We start from the raw sequence: 22,301 nt of genomic DNA on the forward strand, positions 1-22,301 counted from the left end.
TAGGAAAATGTTCCATTTGGGCTGGCTTTAAGTTTTAGAGGTTTAATGTGTTATCATGGCAGGAAGCATGGGGGTGTGCAGGCAGACATGGTACTAGATAAGGAGCTGAGAGTTCTACATCCTGATTGGCAGGCAGCAAGAAGTGAACTGGCTTGAGATTTTGAGACCTCAAAGCTCTCAAAGCCCTAGTGGTATACCTCCTCCAAGAGAGCCACACCCACTTCAACAAGGCCACAACTCCTAACAGTGCCATTCCTCATGGGACAATTGAGACCATTTTTTTTTTTAAAAAAACCACTGCATCCATTATGTTCTTTGGAGACCTTAGGGTCAGTACTAGGACCTGACATTTCATCATAAGAAGTGTTTTTCATTAAACATTTAAAATGCCATATTAGGAAGATATCTGAAAAGTTTTAAGTGTCATCTACTAAATATAATTGATTTTTAAATAAACTAATGGTTTTTGTTACTTGTTTTAGGTTTAACATATTTACAAGGAGGCTAAATAGCATTTGTCCCTGTAAATGAATTTGTAAATGATTTTATTATTTATGAGGTGACTATTAATCTGGAATTTTTAAAAAATGGATTTTTATTTATTTACATTTCAAATGCTATGCCCTTTCCCCTTTTCCCCTCTGAAAAGCCCCTATCCTATCCTCCCTTATCTGCTTCTATCAGGGTACTCCCCAACCCACCCACCCACTCTGGCCTCACTGCCCTAGCAATCCTCTACACTCAGGCATCAAGCCTTTATAGGATCAAGGACTTCCCCTCCCATTGATGCCAGATAAGGCCCCTTCAGTACCATCAGTCCTTCCTCTAACTACTCTACTGGGGTCCCTGTGATCAGTCTGATGGTTGGCTTTGAGCATCTGCATCTACATTGGTAAAGCTCTGGCAGAGCCTCTCAGGAGATAGCTATATATCAGGCTCCTGTCACCAACCTCTTGGCATCAACCATAGTGTCTGGGTTTGGTGTCTGCATATGGGACGGATCCCCAGGTGGAGCAGTCTCTGGATGACTTTTCCTTCAGCCTCTACTTCACTCTTTGTCCCTGTAGTTCCTTTAGACAGGAATAATTCTGGGTTAAAATTTTTGAGATCGGTGGGTGGCCACATCCCTCAACCGGGGGCCCATGCCTAACCTCTGGATATGGTCTCGACAGGTTCTCCCTCCCCTTTGTGGGGTATTTCAGCTAACGTAGTCTCTGTTGGGTCCTGAGAGGCCTTTGCTGTCCTGGCATATGGGACTTTCTGGTTACTACCCCCAGTTCCTCATCCCCCATTGCTATACATCTCCGTTCAATTTCCTGATAATCTGGATTTTTAAATTACCTTTAAAAGTTTACAAGAAACTAGTAGATTTTATAAGATTAAGATTTTGCAATTTTCTTCCTGTTAAAGTTAGCCTTAGAAAATTACAGTTCTTGAATTGCAGCTCTTTCAGTATAAGTCATAAATGTAGTCCATAGGGAGATTGACAACTTTTTCTTTCCTGTTTCGTACATGGGGCACTATTGCAGAATATCACAACTTCTTGAATGACTCAGTTTATCAGAATAGGTAAAACTTAACAAAGTTAACAAAGACAAGGTGACTAGGCATACATTCTTAAGTCAGTCTCTACTAGCTTAGGGAAGGAGAGAAGTTAGGCTTTTTGTCAGATTGCTTAGGCCATTGTCTTGTTGTACCATGAGATAGGATTTTTATCTGGCAATTTTTCTGGGTGTTTGGCATTCCAGTGTAGCTTTGAATCTTTCTTGGGGTATGCCTTTAAGCATAAAAACCATATTCTGGTTGACATATTTCAGTTAATAAGAACTGTAGGCCAGAAGCAGAACTACAGGGGTTAAAAAGCAAGGTTAGTATATTTGGGAACCTTCACAGAACTATAGACTTTGATGGATTATATCTTTGTTTTCATTTCTGGCTGGTAGCACTGTCTATGTGTTGGGTTTTACAGCCTGAATGGTAGGATTATCTATGTAGCTTTCTAATTATTAACCCCGTGTTACAAGTTTTATGCCAACATTTGTTACAGAGTCTACAAATTTATTTTAACCATATTCAATAAATTTATAAATCCTGACATACAGAAAGTTCTTATGAATCTTGAGTTAAGGTAGTTTTAGGTAGTAAAATGAAACAAGTAGTCTAATTATTTAGCTGATCTGCCTTGCTTTTCCCCCCACAAAGTTAGGTGGCTTAGCTGACATAGGACAGAAACATTCTAAATCCAGAGTCAGCTTTCCAAAACAACAGAAAAGCACAAAACAACATTTCAATATTATCTGTATCCAAAAGGCATTTTAATCCCTGCTAGACTGAATCCAGTAACCAGAAATTTTGAAGCTTGGCTATCAATGTAGCAAAAGCAAGTGGCAGCAATGAATTTGTGCCTGCACAAGGGTAGTGTGTAAGGCTTGTATGCTGGCAAAGGGGTGTCCACATTGCCCCAGTACAGCAGCACTGGAGTCATGGCAGTAGACTTTGGTCCCACCTCATGTCCTTCTGTAACTGAAAAAGATTACTCGGGGCACAGAAACACACATAAGAAATGGAGATAGCAAATTCAAAACAAATACACACAACCCAGGCTAGAAGACTGTTCAGCTTATTGTCCTTATTACCCATATCCTTTGTTAGTTTCAGCTGTCCCAAGTCAGAGCACACAAAGACAGGCAAAGTTCAAGCCATGACACGCAACAAAAATAACAACAAGAACAATGACAACTGAGATCATTCATATTTACCAGTTTGATGAAAGACGGTTCATTGCTGTTGTTTCTTTATTTGTTTTAACAAATGAGGCTTTTTCTCAACTGTCTGCTTGCATAACTCAGGCAACAGGAACTCATTAGAGGCTTTCTAAGCATTTTCTTTCCCAAGTTTAGTTAGGTTGGGCCTCTCCAATTTCCATCTCAGCTCCCAACAATGTCAGACTTCCAATGCTGGCCCAATCAAATCTCTTGACTTCTGGTGTCTTGCAATGTCCTCAGGGTTTCTTGGCTCTGTTTTTCAGCTTAGATGCGGGGAAACCCTGGCAATGGGTGCTCAGGTGCTGGGACTCTCTGGTTCTTCAGCCCCTTGTCTAACCAGGGCATGCCCATGTCCCAGGGAGGGTCAGAAAACAAACAAAACAAAACAAACCAAAACAAAAAAGCAAAGCAAAACAAAACAATGCAAAACAGCAGCAGTAACAACAAAAATTGGTGGCTCTGGATGAACTCCAAAGTAACCAAGTAGGTGATTGTGATGTCTTTCTGTTGCCCTGGATGGGAGATGATAGAATCTGTCAGACAATCCAATCTGCTCCCACCACATCCTCAGGTAGGGATCCTACAGAACCAGGTGTCACAGAGAGTATCTGACTTACCAGAGAAAGTCTCCATAACTAGGTTCTTGCTGCTTTCTTTACATGAGGCTGTTTGCTCAGGCAGCCTACGGAACCAAAGTAATGGTCTGGGACTTTGGAATGTCTCTAAGGTGCCGACCTTCTAGAAAGCAACTCTTTTTTTTTTTTTATATCACAATAAGTTTAATTGATCTGCAACATTGTTCCGTTTATTCTATCACCATGGCAAATACTCTATAAATATATTCTTAAAAAAATCATTCCACTATTTCCAAAGGACAGGAATGCTAGTGTAACTTTTAAGTCAAATTATGCACATGTTAATATGTCCGTAGTTCTATCAAGCAGTTTGTAAAAACAGATAACCACTCACTTCTACAGCAGCACACATTCTTCTACACTCTCCCTCACCACCACTAATTTGGGGTAAAATTACTTTTATAAGTGAAGTCGCATTGATTTTAATATCCTTTAAATCACTAAAGACAATGTGTTCATTTCCATTCCTTCTTGAATTATATTCATAGCCGTTATTATTTTCCTTTTAAAAACACATTTGAAACTTCATCTCCAAAAGTGTTACTCTTCGATAGGAGGGGACATATCTGAGTCTCAGTTCTGAAATATCTGTAGAAAGCAACTCTTGATTCCTGGGAGGCCTGAAGGAAAGATCCAGTTTCTGAATCTGGGTAGGGGGGGTCTTGATTTTGCTGGGAGCCTCCAAATATTAATCCCATAGATTCCAGGAGAAAGACCACCGACCTAGATCATGACCTTTATAAAAAAAATTATGTATATGGGTTGTCTTTCCCTAAAGGTAATGTTCAAGAGATCAGCATTGGACATGGGTAAGATAAGGGCTTCTATATTACAGGAGTAGAAGGTTTACAAAGGAGGGATTTAGCATGAAAACAGGCTGCGTTAGCAGAAGCAGAGCATAAGAAGAACAAGTTGGTCATGATACCTTCTGAAACAAAGATGTGGTTGCAAGACTGGCATAACAACAGGTGATCGTATTAACATTTTGAGACAAAGGCATGGTTGTTGTTTCTTAGAACAGGCAGTACAGAGACACTTGTAGTTAAGGTTACAGATAGAGCATAGCCTAATCCTTGAGAAACAGGTTTAATCATAAACAGGATTAAGCCTAGTTTGACTTTACTAAAAGATGCCTTTTAAGCTCAACATGGAATCACGATGGTTCATCAAGGTCTTGTACAAAAGCACAAGAAGGGCAAGGAGTCAAGTGCTGTAGTGAACTTTTATAGGCCATTTATATAGTACCCACCTCTCCCAAGTTCATATAATGGAAGGGCTTTTCTAAGCATGCTCCTTCTGTTGAATGAAGCTCAGGTAGACAGAGGGTTTCTATCCTTTCCACGGCTGCTGCCTTTTTACTGTCAATCTCTGGAATCCCCTCTTACTTAAATGTGGCAGTGCTGCCAGCAGAGGCTCAGCTACCTTGTTAGATTTTAGAAGATGTCCCAGGCAGGATGCAAGGTGCTGGGATGCTGACTTTCAGAAAGGCTGAAGTAGGAGAGGTAGAGTATTGTGCCACACAGATGAGAGTATAATGGGGTCTTGAGGGAGACTGGATCTAGTTTCAGAGAACAGAAAGAATTTCTTGATCTTATAGATTTCAGGCATGGGAAGGAGGATTTCAAGCTATTTGACCTATTTCAGATGCTGGGAGTCAGGAAGGCAGTGAAGAAGACTAGGGCCCGTGGAAGTAAGTTCATGAAAAGAAGACATAGCTGCTTAATCACAGACTGATTAGAACTTCAGTGATTGTGGAGAGGTTGGAATCTTGCAGGTCTGGGGCCTAATTGCAATTATCTTGAGGCTTTTTTGGGACTTTAATAGCCATACATTCCCCATCTCTGTATTTAACCTAAAGACTTTGTGGATTTTTCAAATAGACCACTAGCTTCTAGCAACCACAGAGGTAAGAATGCTGTTAAATAGTATCTAGGTTCTATAGAAGAGTTTCCCCCATTTTTCTGGTATAAATAGGGTTACTATTGTCATGATAGTGACATGGCCAAAAGCAACTTAGGGAGGACAGGGTTTATTTAGCTTACATATCCTGAGGGATATGTAATCTCAAGGTATTAAGGAGAAGCCAAGGCAGAACTTCAGTCTCTGTATATAGGAACTTGAGGCAAGAGATGAGGCAGAGACCATAGAGGAATGCTGCTTACTGACTTGCTCCTCATGGCTTTCTCGAGCAGTTCAGAGGTGTTTTCTCTTGGGCTGTGTCCTCCCACATCAATAAGTAATTAAAAAATGCCTACAGACTTGCCAACTGCCTAGTCCAATGGAGGGATTTAATTTTTAATTGATATTCCTTTTTCTCAAATGACTTTAGCTTGTGTCACGCTAAAAAAAAATCTAAAACTAGCTAGTGAAGGACCCTGGTTCTTACTGAAGTGTAAGAGCTCTTAAGAAGCTTAGCCTGGTAGAAAGTAGTTAGGTTTTGGGGGTCTTATGAAGAACCCTAGAGGCTTTTCTTGCCTTACACCCACGGCCTCTGGTCAAGATTAGGCCAAGTACCAGCTTCCCACCTCAGGTCAAGGCTAGGCCAAGTTTCATTCTCTACCCACAGTCCTCCAGAGGAGCAGGGACATTCTTGAAAAACTGCAGAATGTACTGCTAGTCAACTGACCCTCTGGTCCCACATAGAGTTCAAATGCATGTCATATGCTTGCTAGATTCAAAGGTCAATATGCTTAGCCAATAAGATTAAACTGTAACGTTGCTGATGTAACCTGTACTCCTAAAAAGTATAAAAACTGCTTGTTATAACCATTCAGGGTCACCTTCTAGTCACTTGTCATGAGGGACTGATTGAGGGTTGACCCCAACGTGCCATAAAACTCTTGTGTTTGCATCAAACCCCATTCTCCTGTCACACTTGGGGGTGTCTCCTAGTGGTTAAGACTCACTTTGAGCCTTACATTAGGATACCTACCTATCTGATATTTCTATGACTGTATTTTAAAACTGTTACCACATTGGATCATGCAATTTTGGGTAACATGAACCTATGTTTCTGGGCTATGGCCATGCATATTTTGCTTTAGAATAAATTATTGTCTGAGGAGAGAACTGTTTTTTTGTTTGTTTGTTTGTTTGTTTGTTTTTGTTTTTGTTTTTTTTTTTTTTGCATTGACAGGCTCATGAGTCAAAACTTCCTTTGGTCCAGGTTGGGGCTGAGGGTGAGGCTACGCTTGCTTGAAGCTTCAAGAGGGACTGAAAAGGCACAGCTGGTATTGCTATCAGTTCTCTGCAGAGAGGCTGTGAGGACTAAGTTATAAGAAACCCACATTTCAGCAGCTTACCACAGAGGAGAAAAGCAACTTGCATAAGAAAAGGTTTGATTTTCTCACTTACAAAGCTGCTGAGAGGCATTTTTAAAAGCCCAATATCACTCTTCCCCACTGTGTTAAAAATTGACATTTGAATATACTCTTCTAGTGGTGCCAGCAAGGGGCAGCCAAACAGCTGGGGCAGGGAGTGCAGGTGCCATTCTGGGTCTTTCACCTGTCATGAGCCCTTCTAGCTCATTTCCTGATTAGGAAGCCCTCTAGTTCCCGGTCTATGGGAAGTTTATCTGTTTCCTGATTCAATCAACCCTCCACTAAACGGCCAACACTATATGAATAAACCAAAGCCAAATCTTGATTTAAAAATGATTTTGATATGTCTTGCTTGTACTGTCAGAAACACACATAATTTCAGAACTTTTTGAATAACAATAATCACAAGGTTCCTCAGTGATGAGGTCAACTGTTTGCCATATAAGGATACCTTCCTTAGTAATCTGGTAGAAGTAAATTTAGGGACAGTCCTGATAAGAGGTTGTTTAGGGGCCACACCACCACAGTATTAGGTATCCATTGTTTTAGTTTTTGCTTTTCATCAATCTGGTGTGTTGGATAAGTAATGAAGCATCCTGCCTCCATTTTAGGCAGGAAAGCCATCTTATAGTAAAGACAAACAAGGTTCATTGCTGTTTTTGATTAAATCTCTGTTTCTTAAGGATTGAATTATGTCCACCTCTAACCGTAACTACAATTGGGTCTGTATTGCCCAGTTCCAGGAAATAGCAACCATGCCTTTGTTTCAAAAGGTTTTTACAGCCATCTGCTGTTATGACTACTTATTGTTATTCCTACCTTATGACCACCTTGTAATCATATCTTTGTTTAAAAAAATTGTTTAAGACCATAGTAACTTTTCTTTCAAAAGATTGTTACGACTATCTTATTATAACCACTTCGCAATCATGTCTTTGTTTCAGTTGGTCATTATGGCTATCTTGTTATTCTTATGTTCTCTTTCTGTAACCCTACCTGTTTTGCCTGCCAAATCCCCCATTTGGTAACCCCTACTTAGAAAACCCCTGAGCTGTAAAATCTTTTCTTCCTTATGTCTAATGCTGATTCCTTGGGCCATGTCTTAGTGGGAAGCAGCCCCATGAACAGGAATAAAATATCTTGCTTTAATCAATTGCTTCCTTTAATTAGTTTGGCCATGGTTATTTGGGTTGGTGGTCTTTCTCCTTGCATCTTTCACATTAACATACATTCTTGGGCCTGGTTTCCTTGATGAAATTTGGCCCTAACATTTCGGTTCATTCTGATAAAAACATAAGCTAGATTTCTTTAATACCTTGAATAAGTCATATATCAGTCATGCTGGATGTCGGTCTTTAACAGATAGTACAGTTGCTAGAATCATTCTTCTCCTCCTAAGTGGAGCCAAAAATTGCATGCATATCCTGAAAAGCTAGTTTTATGCAATACGGAATAATTTGGAGTCTGACATGCCTGATAGCAGTGTTGTTTCTGGTTTTCTGAAGGAGTAGACTCCTTAAGAATGTACAATCTGAGGGCAGCATGAAGATGTCCCTTATCACTCATTTTGCTTCCCTCCTGGCCAGAACCCATTCTCCTGCCCTTGTTAGCATTCCAGCTAAGCTCCACCCCTGCATTGCCTGGCAATAGCCAAGTATGCTCCTCCCCACAGTTAGCTGGGAATAGCCAGGTATGCCTGACACTATAAAAGAGGCTGCTTGCCCCTTCCTCACTCTCTTGCTCCTTTTCTCCCTTGCTCTTCCCTTCTTCCCCCTTTGTCCCTTCTCTCCCCATTCCCCTACCCCCTTTTCTCCACATGCTCATGGCCAGCCTCTATTTGTCTCCTCTTCTACTCTTCTTCTTCTCTCTCGTCTCTCTCCCTTGTCTCTCCCTTTCATTGTCCCTCTCCCTTGTCTGGTCCTTTCATTAAACCTCTCCCCATGGACTGTGTTGGCCTCGTGTGGTTTGTCCAGGTGAGAGCTGAGATTTCTACCCCAACAGCCCTGCTCATCAGTGTTCTCATAAAATGCCATGTTTTCAAATGACTTGAATTTGCTTTTACTGACATTCTTTCACCAGCAAAATCTGTCATTTTTTGTGACTTGGTTGGAAAATCATCTCTTTGTGAGACATTTCTACTGTCACTCACAAAATAGTTATTTATAAATTGTTGTGTATCCTTCACTAACTACTAAGCCCCTTAAGGCATATTTTAGTGTTTTGCTTTTTGCTTAGCAATTTAGTGGACACTTAATCAATTTTCATTCAATTAATGAAGCTTTAATGATGGGGGTTAGATTAAGGGTGATGAAGTATAACCTGACTATGACTATCCTCACCTGACCACCAGAGTAAAGTAGTTGCTGCCAGCAGCTCAGCCCTAGGCATGTGTCTTCTCGTGCTTAATAATCTTCAAAACCTGATTCAATACAATTTCCTCTAAACTGAAAGGTTACAAGACACTCATGACACTGTCAAAAACAAAATCAGAGCATCTTAGTCAAAAGATCTTAATTGGCTTCATTTATGACCCTGGCATTTGGCATGTCTTCCTATCATAAACTAGAATAAATAAACGCTTCAATGAGCTAAGCAAGGGAGGTTGGTTTTATTGACAGGAAAGAGATAAGAAAGTGGAAAGAAAAGCTACAAACAGATCCAACACTTCAAAGTTACTTTCTGTGTGAGGCAGAGCCATGAAAAAGAATAGAAAAATAGTGGATTGGTTAACAAGTTGTCCTGTATGTGTGTGTGTGTGTGTGTGTGTGTGTGTGTGTGTGTGTGTGTGTGTGTGAGGATTAAGACAGAGGGAAACTTATTACCATGTCAATTGAAACTGGCCTCTTTAGAAACTATGGCTGTTATCTCTCTAATCCTGATTTCTGGGAAGGGTAGATAAACAGCTTAGTTTCAGCTTGGTGATGTGGAACTTCAGCATGAGTGACTCCATTTTGATTTTTAGTTAAATCTGGTGTGGTGAGTATGGAAGCTTAGTCCCAAACAATGCCCTCCTATAATTTTTATTCAAGAACATCTGACTTCAATGACTACTCTCATGTGTCTGTGATAGACTCCTTAGTCAGAGGTAAATTTAATGCATTTAAATAGGGATGGTGAAATCAGAGCTTGAAATTGACTTCCAAAGAAGAGATATACCTGTCTCTTCTCAACATCTATCAAAGAATCCTGGGGACAAAGACCACTCCCAGGAAAGAATGAATACACCCATCATCACAGCCCCCAAGTACTTTGTCCATTTTGAACATGGTATCCTAGATGGAATGTGTCATGGTTTGAATATGCTTGGCCCAGGGAGTGACACTACATGGAGGTGTGGCCTTGTTGAAATAGGCGTGTCACTGTGGATGTGGGCTTTAAGACCCTCACTCTAGTTGCCCAGAAGTCAGTCTTCCACCAGCAGCCTTCAGATGAAGATGTAGACCTCTCAGCTCCTCCTGCACCATGCCTGCCTGGATGCTGCCATGTTCCTGCCTTGATGATAATGGACTGAACCTCTGAGCCTGTAAGCCAGGCCTAATTACATGTTGTCTTTTATAAGAGTTCCCTTGGGTATGGTGCCTGTTCACAGCAGTACAATTCTAACTAAGACAGATATTAAAATTGACACAAAACTGTCTCTATGACTGTTGAGTTTTAAACTGTGTAACAGACCCTTTGCTGAGAATGAAGACAACGTACTGAGAATAGAGACAATAGAGGAAACCTGAGGGGCAGGGGTCTCCCTACAGGAAAAGACTGGTTCAACTCTCTGACAGCTAAATCTGCATATATTCTGGATTTTCCTTCGTGTTAACTATGAATTGCTGTTACTGGGATTTGCGAGGAGGGATAGCATTTGGGTTGCTACTTGATACTAGAGTATCAAGGTTTCCCTTAGGGGCTCTTAGTCTCATTAATAAAAGAACTTAAGAATGGACTCAAACAGTTTGAAACAACTTTACAATTTTAGAGTTTAAAATTAATAGGTCAGTGAATGACAAGCTGTAATATCAGTATCTGCTCAGGGGAGGTGAATGGAAAAGAGAAGGGAAGAAACATGAATTGTATTTAAACCAACATGGAGATCAGGACTATGAAGGTCAAGCTGCCACACGGTGTGGGTGGCGGGGCAAGAATCAATTAGAGTAAGAGTAAGGAAGCTGTCTTAGTGCTTTATTGCTGTAAAGAGACACCATGACCAAGGCAACTTTTATAAAGAACATTTAATTGGGTCTGGCTTACAGTTTTAGAGGTTTAGTCTATTACTGTCATGATGGGAAGTGTAGTAGCATTCAGGCAGATATGATATTAAAGAGGCTGTTGAGAGTTCTACATCTTGATCTTAAGGCAGTCAGGAAAAGATTTTCCACTGGGCATATCCTGAGCCTAAGAGAAGACCTCAAAGCCATACTACCTCTTACAAGGCCACACATTCTAATAGTGCTACTTTCCATGGTCTAAGCATATTCAAACCACCACAGAAACCCAGCGTGTTAGAGGAAGCAAGATGAACCCAGAGATAGAAAGAAGAATAAAAGTTATGTTTTCCCAAGTAATTCAGAAAAAGTAGTGTCTCATTAAAGAGTAAAGTTTTCCACCTAAGTTTTTATCCACTTAACTTTTTTAGCAAGATTTAAACTGGTTTGGTCTTCCTAGGGGTTAGTTCTTGGTCAGGTTATTGCCAAGTCTCTACCTAATCCTGAAATTGTATTCTCTTGACCAGAAGATTTTTTTTAATTGTTCTTCAGTGTTACAATTACATAGCTGTAGGGATGATTCTGATGCTAAGATCCTGTTCTCCAATTGGTTCTTGATCTGTCAGTAAAGAAGCCATGGGCTAATTGCTGGGCCGAAGGGATAGGGAGGAGAGGAGAGTTCTCCATGCTGGAGAAAAGGTCACTAGCAATGTTAGATCTTGGGCAGAGTAGTGGTCTATGGTCACTCTTACAGGCAGGAGTTTAGAAGTGTTAAGCTGGGATTAGATGTAACTGAACAACTAAAGTTGAGGGCAGGTGGGGAGATGACGAGCTAAGAATATTGATAAGGGCATGCTTTTCCAGGTGGGAGAGAGTAGCACCTAGCAATTGTGTCAAAAATCAAGTTGAAATTGAACACCAGAATTAGTGGAAATAAAAAATTAATAGGGCAAAGGAAGATGTGGATGTGTTTAGACATAGTCCTTGGAGCAAATCCAATCTGTCTTGCCAGGATGTCAACAGTTCAGTTCATTTATTCAACAGCATTAGCTTGATCCACTTGAAAACACCATTCATGAATCAGTAATGGCAGTTTGATCCATAAGAAACCACAAGGCTTTGCCAAATGGCCTGAGTCCACAGTCCAGCAAGAAGCCACTGGAATACCACCAGAAGTTCTTTCCTGCATTTCTGTGAAATCATGACAAATGATGAACAGCAAGGAATGACAGGGTGAACCAATACCAAATATCCTCTTCAGCTAAAACCATCATCAGCAAAGCCCAACAATGACTAGCAAAGAATGGTAAGGTATATCAATACCATGCAGCATTGTCCCTGTCTGTTGGTTATATTCATACCTTTTCCAAACATAACATGTTCTCTCAGGCATCCTCTGCAGCAAAATATCATATGTCCTTTTCCCAGGCTACTTCTAGAAAAACACCACATGTCTGTTCTAAGCGAAATATCCTCCCATGTGTCTGCTTCAGCAAAAAGCATCTTCTCATAAGACAGTTTCCAGTTTCCTGAAAAACATCACACGACACAATTGGGTCTCTAAAGAAACCGGAAATTTCCACTTCACATTGTGAAGTGTCCTTTCTTAGAATATGAAATAAGACACAATTGTCCTGAAGATTTAAAATGCCATATAAAATGGAGGAAGATTTGTTGATGCTCATTAAGGCAATGCTACTGGTACCTATCAAGTATAGTTATTTTATAGATTTCTTTCTTTTTAAAAAAAATATTTAATTCTAGTTTTTTTTACATGAATTTTGGTCAAATGAACAGTATGAGTTGTATCCCTGATCTGGATGGAGATTATAAACCACCCCATTCCTGGTAATGAATAAAGACATGGTCGTCAAATGTTAATCCAAATAGGCCTGTTAATCATACAGACAGGAAGATAGTCATCAGGAGAGATACTTGTTCTAGAGAGTCTAGGAAGTAGCACATAGCCTTCTGACACGTATACATTGGCATAGTGGTCTTGGGACATTGAATTACAACTCATATTTGATAAGCTGACATACATGCTCTTGGATGCAGTTTGCTTTTTTCTTGAGTGTTTACTTCCCTTTGATGAGTACGAAAGACTCATGTTACATACTTTTGAGGTTTGGACCAAAAGAATCAAGAATCCTTCCTCTTGTCTTTACGAACCAAGATTATTTTGGTCAGAAGCTGGGCATGTCCTTGTTTCTATTTTTGGCAGTTTTGTTGTTGTTGGAAGTCAGAAATACCAAAAGTATATGTTCTGTTGATTTTATTTTTTATTTTCCATCTACAGAGCAGTTTTAATGAGACTTGACACTCAAAAGCTTCGTCAGAAAGTGCTTGAAACTCCAGACATCAAGATGGAAAAAGGCATATTGACTTGTTGTGAGTGGGAAACAGGACTGACCAGTTCACTTCCCTCCCCCTAATTCCTCAACTCTTGTCACATTGTATTAGGCTCCCAGAGTGAGATCCTTGGTGGCAACTCTTTCTTTCTTTTCTTTATTTTTGTTGGATATTTTTTGTATTTACATTTCAAATGTTATCCTCTTTCCTCTCCTCACCTATCCTGGCTGTCCCCTCCTCCTGATTGTATGAAGATGTTCCCACTCCCACCCACCCATTCCCAACTCAATGCCCTGACATTTCCCTACATTGAGGAAACAAGCTTTCACATGATAGAGCCATAGGTCCCCCCGATGTGTACTCTTTGGTTGACGGTTTAGTCTTTGGGGGGTCTGGTTAGTTTATACTGTTGTTTTTCCTAAGGGGTTGCAAACCCCTTCAGTTCCTTCAGTCCTTTTTATAACACCTCCATTGTGGTCCCTCTGCTCAGTGCAATGGTTAGCTGCAAGCATCCTCATCTGTATCAATAAGGGTCTTGCAGAGCCTCTCAGGAAACATTCATATCAGGCTCCTGTCAGCAAGTACTTCTTGCCATCAGCAATAGTGACTGGGTTTGGTAGCTGCATATGGGATGGATCCCCAAGTTGGGGCAGTCTCTGGATGGCCTTCCCTTCAGTCCCTGCTCCCCTATTTGTCCCTGTATTTCCTCCTGTGAGTATTTTGTTCTCCCTTCTAACACTTTCTTTTCTTTTATAGGCTATTTTATTATTTACATTTTAAATGTTACCCCTTTTCTGGTTTCCCCTCCAGAAATCTGCTATCTCATGTCCCATCCCCCTGCTTTTATGGGAGGATGCTCTTTCACCCCCCACTGCCTTTCACATCTTTGCCCTGGCATTCCCCTACACTGGGGCATTGAGCCTTGACAAGACCAAGGGCCTCTCCTCCCATTGATGCCATACTCTGCTACATATGGGATATATCCCCCAGGTGGGGTAGTCTCTGGATGGCCTTTCCTTCAGTATCTGCTCCACACTTTGTCTCCTTATTTCCTCCTGTGAGTATTTTTGTTCTCCCTTCTAAGAAGGACTGAAGCATCCACATTTTGGTCTTCCTTTTTCTTGAGCTTCATATGGTCTGTTAATTGTTTCATGGGTATTCTGAGCTTTTGAACTAATATCCATGCGTGTTCTTTTGTGACTGGGTTATCTCACTCAGGATGATACTTTCTAGTTCCACTCATTTCCCTAAGAATTTCATATAGTCATTGTTTTTAATAGTTGAGTAGTACTCCATTGTGTAAATGTACCTCATTTTCTGTATTCATGCTTCTGTTGAAGGACATCTGGGTTAATGCCAGCTTCTGGCTATTATAAAAGAATGCAAATAGAGCCATTCTTATCTCCTAGTACAAAGCTCAAGTCCAGTTGGATCAAGGACCTCCACATAAAACCAGAAACACTGAAACTAATAGAAGAGAAAGTGGGGAAGCACCTCGAACACAGTACCTTGAACACAATAGGCAGGGTGGAAAATTTCCTGAACAGAACATGAATGGCTTATGGTCTGAGATCAAGAATAAACAAATGGTTCATCATAAAATTGCAAATCTTCTGTAAGACAAAGGATACTGTCAATAGGACAGAATGGCAACCAACGGATTGGGGAAAGATCTTTACCAATCCTACATCCGATAGAGGGCTAGTATCCAATGTATACAAAGAACTCAAGAAGTTAGACTCTAGAGAACCAAATAATCCTGTCAAAAATGGGGTACAGATCTAAACAAAGAATTGTTGACTGAGGAATATTGAATAGCTGAGAAGCACCTAAAGAAATGTTTAACATCCTTAGTCATCAGGGAAATGCAAATCAAAACAAACCTGAGACTCTACCTCATGCCAGTCAGAATGGCCAAGATAAAATCTCAGGTGACAACAGATGCTGGGGGGATGTGGAGAAAGAAGAACACTCCTCCATTTTTGGTGGGATTGCAAGCTGGTACAACCACTCTGGAAATCGGTCTGGCAGCTCCTCAGAAAATTGACACAGGATCCAACTATCATTCCTGTACATATGCCCAAAAGATGCTCCAACATGTAACAAGGACACATGCTCCACTATATTCATGGCAACTCTTTCTTAGGACTGACTTTCGCTATACAGGAACTTGCTTCTTTTCTGTTAAGTGTTTACTATAACCTGCAATACACTCCTTTCTCAAACCCACTCTTCCCATGACAGTGAAGTTCATTTATAAAGTTTGCAAGACATAGGATTAGAAAGGCTCGCATGGTCATTTGTTGAGACTCTATCCATGCTCCAACTTCCATTTACTTGATCCTTAGAGATTCAGTTTGCTTCCTTGAAACCTTAGTTCATCATTGTATAATGAAGAATGGTGAAATAGGTTGATTAGCCCTCCAGATGTCTATGTTCTTAAATAGGTGTAGATTTCCTCTTGTATCCCAATGTTTTTATGAATGGTTGAAAATAAGAGACCAGGTCAGAGGACATAAAATGTAATTTGTCATTTGCTATTAATTTCACCACTTTGGATAAGATATTTACCACATTACAAAGGGCTTTAAAATAAAAATAGCAATTTTTTTTAAATGATCTTATAAAAATCTTCATAGCAATATGATGCTTGGTTTCCTTAAATAGAGAACTTTAATTCAGGATACTGAACAAACCTAAGGGAAATGTTTGTATTAGAGGGACAAGAGAATATTTTCAGTGTTATTTGTATTGATGAAACCTGTTAAGACCATCTTGGATGTATATAAAAGCCAGAATTCACAGTCATAACTATAAACTATGTAATAGATAAAAATAAGGACAAGAAAATGTTCATTCTACAGCAAGTGCATACAGCATGAATCTATTTTTTAATATAAGTTCATATAAAATTTTTACACAGCATAAACTATGGCTCTCTGGAAGTGATTTAGATATTGTCTCTTTGTGCTTTTCTAGTTTTCAGATTTTCAACAATGGCAACGAATTACCTTGAAAAATTGAAATCAGGAAATAATACTGAAATGGAATGCAGCCAAGTCATCCATGAAATCATTGAGGAAGGCAGGCCTCAGGACTCTTATGTAGAAAAAAAACAAGGGACTAAAAGGTCATTGCTATGGCAGCAGTGCAGAGAGAGAGAGGACTCAGAACCCAGACTTATTCCCAGCTTAGAGGCATGAGGTTGCAGGGACAGGGGTAAGGCACGAAGTCTTGGCATAGGAATGGAGGAAAAACAAATTAGGGGCAGCACGGTCAGCAGAATGCTGACATTCTGACAAGCATGCTGGCCCTGAATTCTGTTAGAGGGACATTTGGAGTAGCTCATATAACAGTGTGCTCTTGGGATTGGTCTTGGACCACTGCTTTTGTGATTGATTGCTTTCTGAGTGTTTGTTAGTGTGCCACGTGCTTCTATCTGCTCACCCTTAATCGCTGCCTCATTTTTCACAATTATGCTCATGGATGTTTCTCAGTATCTCTGTGGGTAGTGATTTTTCGGAATCTTACTTATTCATGCAATTCTCTACCTGCATTTCCAACTTTCTAAACTCGCTTATCGTGGTAAAGACAAACTTAGGCACATTTCCTAAGTCCCATCAGTCCTGCCAAATTCCCATCCAGCTCAGTGTTCACAGCGACGCTTTCCACATTTATCTTTGTCAGCCTTCCCACCACACTGGCAAGCCAATAACGGGACTATTTTTCCATTAGAATGCAGTGCTTTCCCCACAAACGCCAAAGATATGCACCTTCGGAAGCTCTCCAATGGCATAATCTGTGATTTCTAGAGAGGATAAATTTAAAATCATGATGTTGAGTGAAAAATTAATAAATAATTAGAAGTATATTTGTAGTCACTAAAATAAAACATTACTGCAGCTTATGCACGTATTGTACTAAATTTTAAGTACTTCACAGTTTATCCCATGTAACATACAGCATTATCTTTTAGGTAGGTTTGTTGTGGGGTTACAGGCCGCTATATAATTTACTAAGGTTCATTCAGCTAGTGAATAGTAAAAGCAATATTTGGATGAAGGTTGTCTGTCATTAAAACCACACTCTTGATTTTAATACTGTGCCATGCCATTGTTTAATAGTGAGTGGTTATGACCTGGGGATGATATACAGAGGGAATTTGAACAGAGGTATGTAGCAATGGGGGATGGGGAGCTGAGAGTAGCCATCAGCAAGTCCCATATACCAGGAAAGCAAGAGGCTTCCACGACTCAACAGGGATGAGATTAGCTGAAATACGAACAAAGAGGAGGGAGAACCTGTAGAGACCATATCCAGAGGTTAGGCGAGGCCCCTCTCCCTGTTGGGGGATAGGATCACCCACTGATCTTTAACCCAGAATTGTTCCTGTCTAAAGGAAATATGGAGACAAAGTGTGGAGCAGAGACTGAAGGAAAGGCCATCCAGAGACTGCCTCACCTGGGGATCCATCCCATATACAGACACCAAACTCAGACACTATTGTGGATGCTAAGAAGTGCTTGTCGACAGGAGCCTGTTATAGCTGTCTCATGAGAAGCTCTCCTAAAGCCTGACAAATACAGAGGCAAATGCATGCCTCAACCATTGGACTGAGCACAGGGACTACAATGGAGGAGTTAGAGAAAGGACTGAAGGAGCTGAAAGGGTTCTCAAACCCACGGGAAGAACAACATCAACCCACCAGACTCTCCCCTCCCCAGTGCTTCCAGGAACTAAGTCACCAACCAAAGAGTACACATGGAGGGACCCATGGCTCCACCTGCATGTGTAGCAGAGGATGGCCTTATCTGGCACCAATGGAAGGAGAGGCCCTTGGTCCTGGGAAGGCTCTATTTCCCAGTGTAAGGGAATGCCAGGGCAGTAAGGTGAGAGTGGGTTGGGGAGCATTCTCATAGAAGCAGGGGTGGGATGGGGGTTCTGGAGGGTAAACCAGGAAAGGGGTTAACATTTGAAATATAAATACATAAAATATCCAATAAAAATAAAGAAGGAGTAACTGTTAAAATGGGGGCACAAATGGTACCCAGCCTGTTAAATAGTATGCCCCCCTTTGTTTTCTCTTGCAAACAAAACAAAGGCAAGTACTTAGTTCACCTTGGTCATCTATAGAGTCAAAAGAATTTCCATCATGTGGAGTAATCCACTTTCAGAGCAAACCCTGGTGCTCTCACAGCACTGGCTTCACCATACCATGCCATTCTAACTTGAGCCATCATCCTGATGTCATTCTTTACCACTCCTGCACAACAAATACCCACTTGCATCAAAGAGAACCACTTAGCCTTGTTCTTATTCCTTGTGGTTTGAAAATGTGCTTACTTCTTTTTTTTTTTTTCTTTTTTTTCCGGAGCTGGGGACCGAACCCAGGGCCTTGCGCTTGGTAGGCAAGCGCTCTACCACTGAGCTAAATCCCCAACCCGAAAATGTGCTTACTTCTTGACCGATCCACAAGAAGACAGTAGTTCTCATGCCCTGCTCACTTTACATTCCTGTCCTCTTCCCTCCACATCTGAAACTGATTTCCTTCTCGCCAGAAGACAATACTTCACTCCTACTTCTAGATAGTGCTACAGTGAAAAACAACCTCAACAGGCAGTCCAGTTCCTATGTGAGCTGAGCTCACATGAGGAGAACACCATATTACAGAACACGGTTGTGGTAGAATAGTGTCTGGTGTTGGGATTGGAACAAAAACCTTAGCTCACTTTGAAAGAAGCAATCACCAGACGGCTCCAGTTGAGCACATTATAAATTGCTAAGACTTTAGACTCTCAAATGTTCTCTCCTAGGCTAAATTCAACAATTTTTAGTTTCAGATGTGCATTAAATTATGACTTTGGCTGTGCAACAACTACTGCATGCCAAGCGGTGGGTTCTGCAAATATGGCATTCAGTGAGGGCCACGTACTGCCTGAGGAAGGGTGTCACACTTCCACAGAGCAATGCTTTAAGCAAAGACCGATGCCTCAGCAGTCCACCTGGGCACGAACTATACATGTTGAGGTTGAAACCTGAGTAAAGTGTCAAAGTCACACTCAATTAGAAATATTCTCTGCTAAGGAAAAAGATACAGCATTTTCTTCATTAAAAATCCTCAGTTCAGAGATGGATATTATCACTTCATACTGTGTTAAGCAGGTTACTTATCAATAATGAACACATAATTCTGGGTTAGTAAATCTAAATGGCAAATAAGTCTGTACACTAAAAAGTATTCAAGGAAAAGCACTAGTCAAACCTAAACTAAACTGAGTAGGCTTTATTCAGATGCACGAATAAAGCAGGAACAAATTTTCTGTAGGAACCAAGAGAATTGAAGATATGGAGGACAGAGGATATCAGAGAAAAGGCAGAGAGTGCAAAATGGAAAGTTAGAATACGTTCAAAGGACATTACATGCTTGTGTGAAAGTGGCCTTCTGTGATCAAAACTGCTTGTAGAATTTTTAAAATCAGAGTCTGTGCCCTTGCAACTCTAACAAGCTAGGCTATTCCTACTGCTACCATCCTGAATGTGTCAATTAGATAAACAAATATTAGTGAAAAGAAAGGAGATTAATTCAGTGTTGTCAAGGGTCTGCTAGAACCCAGCCCTCACCCTAAAAATCCATCTGTGGGATTCTGACATGAGGCTTGGGTTCAGAGGGCATATGTAAGTAAGCAGTCCTGGTTAAGATGTGGTCCTATTCTTTTGTTTTATTTATTTATTTATTTATTTATTTATTTATTTATTTATTTATTATTTTTATTGGATAATTTTTATTTACATTTCTTTTTTTTAATTTAGAGAATACTTTATTAGTTTTTGTAATCAAACCCACGTATATAAGACCTTACATATTTAATACAGTGTGTTACCCCTGTACAAATGGAAAAAACTTAAGTTCAACATTTCTAGACCAATATGGCTGTTAATTTCTGTACAGTGCCAACTCAACACAGTAAACGGGGATACTTTTTTCGAAAGTTGACAGCACAGCTAAAGTTTCAAAATATTCAAATTATATATCTGTATATATATATTTATATTTATATAAAAAGACCAATAATAGCAGTGTGTTATGCATCAACAGCAGCAACAGCTTTTCCAGGTTCTGCAGTCATCTGAACAAAACTGTAGAGACATCCAGCACACTCCATTAAAAAAAAAAGTAAAAAATCAAAACCCGAGAAAACAGCACAGTTCTGTTACTCTTGTGGTACCTGGCACCATTTTTTTTTAAATTAGCTTCTCAATCATCATCTGGAAAGAAAACATTCTGAGCAACATCATTAAAAACAGCTCTGATAAAGCACGGTCACTACTACGTATCATAAAGCAGGTACAAGCTATTTTACATCCACAGAGGTATGATACAGTACTGTCCTACATCTATAATACTAGAGGATACAATTTAAAAGGCATTATTTGAGACTTGATTCTACTTTTCCAGCAGAGGGCCCAAAGGATGGTGTGACACAGCTTTGTAAAGAAACATACTCTAGACAGGATTTCCTTTCACTAGTGGCACACTTCTAAGGATTCATTCTCTCCATGAATGTCAGCTAAAACCGTTATTAAAAAAAGGAAATATCCCTAGAACAAAACCGTATAACCACCGGATTCACATGAAGATGACCTAGTGGAGACAAGCTGGACCTCACCTTACCAACAAGCTATCAAATCTGTTATGTTTAAACAGTGAGACCTCCAAGGAAGGAGATGCCAAGTAGTGCTTCAAAGCTTCGGACCACAATCAAACACAGCATCCTTTTCAACAGAAGCAGAAGCTCATCTGAATATGCTCATGGATGCTGACATCAACATTTAATCATCTCCTCACTCATCCAGGAAGAGGGGGAGATCAGTTACTACTGTACTTTATTGTTTTCAACCAAATCACCATGTTACAAAAATAGCAAGCTGCCATAATAAAAAATAAGGCTCCTCTATCCAGCACCAGATAGCATCATTTTACTTTCAAGCCTAGAAATTGCACACTTGTATATAAACCAATCGAAGATGAGGATTGAGAGTTCATCTTGGTGGATTTTTCCTTTGATGAATATGAAGTGTCCTTCCTTATCTTTTTTGATGACTTTTAATTGAAAATTGATTTTATTTGATATTAGAATGGCTACTCCAGCTTGCTTCTTCTGACCATTTGCTTGGAAAGTTGTTTTCCAGCCTTTCACTCTGAGGTAGTGTCTGTCTTTGTCTCTGAGGTGTGTTTCCTGTAGGCAGCAGAATGCAATTTCAAATGTTATTCCCTTTCCCAGTTTCCTGTCCATAAGCCCCTTATCCCATCATCCTTCCCCTGCTTCTATGAGGGTGTTCCCCCTTCCCAACCAACCGCCCTTCCTGCCTCCCCACCCTGAAATTTCCCTACACCAAGAGGTCCAACTTGGTAGGACCAAAGGCTTCTCTTTCCATTGGTAACCAACAAGGCCATCCTCTGCAGCTGGAGCCATGGGTCTGTCCACATCCTTCTCTTTCGCTTCCATATCTCCTCCACCACTTGTTCCTTTTAGTGGTGCCCAAGTCTCTGAGTCTCTGGAGTCATTTCAGGAGTGGTCTCAGGAGTTCTATGACCTGCATTACGGCTCAAGGCAGAGGTCATTTCAGGTATGGTCTGCACCCCTCCCTAGGCCAGTGTGGCACAAGACTGACTAGCTCCTGTCTGGTCCCCATGGCACTAGTCTAGTGGTCTTCTTGGGCTGGCTCCTTTTCTGTCCTGTCTGAGTGACCCCTTTCAAGTGTCTTCTGTCTTGAGCTTACTCTCGCCTAGGGTTCAAGGTCCCAGGTAGATTCTTCTAGACTCTGGCATGTTCCCCATCCTGGGACCCCATCTGGCCCTGTCTGGTACTGGACTAGTGCTTCTCTCAAGGTTGCTTTTTTCAGGGAATGTTAGTCTACTAATCATTCAAATGTTGTAGGTCAGAACACTGAGCCAGATATAGCCTCTCTCCTCTCTGCCACATACTGACACATATACATCATAGGAGGTCCCCAAATGCCTCTGGGAGCAGG

General features: G+C 40.6%; 1 non-coding gene across 1 annotated transcript; it reads right to left on the reverse strand.

Moving 5' to 3' along the window:
- Positions 1–22,174: 22,174 nt before the first annotated feature.
- Positions 22,175–22,301, reverse strand: LOC120096821 (small nucleolar RNA SNORA17). Its single transcript, XR_015637798.1, has one exon. It is a non-coding gene; the product is annotated as a small nucleolar RNA SNORA17 (small nucleolar RNA).

The sequence above is a fragment of the Rattus norvegicus genome, chromosome 14 (genome assembly GCF_021556685.1).
Source record: "Rattus norvegicus strain SHRSP/BbbUtx chromosome 14, alternate assembly SHRSP_T2T, whole genome shotgun sequence".
Lineage (NCBI taxonomy): Eukaryota > Metazoa > Chordata > Mammalia > Rodentia > Muridae > Rattus > Rattus norvegicus.